Here is a 798-nt window from a genome sequence, read left to right on the forward strand (position 1 = left end):
TATATATTTGATTGTGTTTTGTATGTAAGGTGGTTATCATCATCATCATCATCATCATCATCATCGTTTTACGTCCGCTTTCCATGCTGGCATGGGTTGGACGGTTTAACTGAGGACTGGCGAGCCAGATGGCTGCACCAGGCTCCAATCTGATCTGGCCGAGTTTCTACAGCTGGATGATGCCCTTCCTAACGCCAACCACTCCGAGAGTGTAGTGGGTGCTTTTACATGCCACCGGAACGAGGGCCAGTCAGGCGGTACTGGCAACGGCCACGCTCAAATGGTGTTTTTTACGTGCCACCTGCACAGGAGGCAGTCCAGTGGAACTGGTAACGATCATGCTTGAATGGTGCTTTTTACGTGCCACCAGCATGGGAGCCAGTCAGCGGCCCTGACATGTACAACTGTGGAGAAACATTGCTTTACTTGATGACAAGAGAGATTTAACGACAGGAAGGGCATCAGGCCACAAGGAATCTGTCCCAACGAATTCCATTTAACTCATGCAAGCATGGAAGAGCAAACATTGATGATTATAATGAAGGTTTGGGTTCACTCCTGAGGCTGTGGTAGAAAATGCCTTTCCATAATGGAATGCGATGAAATTGAACTGGAAATCATGTAGACGAGAAGCCCCTCCATGAAATGGTCATGGTTTTTTGGCTCATGGTGTGTTGGTGGTGGTGGTGATGTATAGCGGTGGAATTGAATGGTCTGTTGTGATGTTATTGTGGTGGAGGAGGTACTTTGAAAGAGAGAAGTGCAAGAGGAGAGAGGGGTGGCATATAAATAAAAGAA

The sequence above is a fragment of the Octopus bimaculoides genome, chromosome 25 (assembly GCF_001194135.2).
Source record: "Octopus bimaculoides isolate UCB-OBI-ISO-001 chromosome 25, ASM119413v2, whole genome shotgun sequence".
Lineage (NCBI taxonomy): Eukaryota > Metazoa > Mollusca > Cephalopoda > Octopoda > Octopodidae > Octopus > Octopus bimaculoides.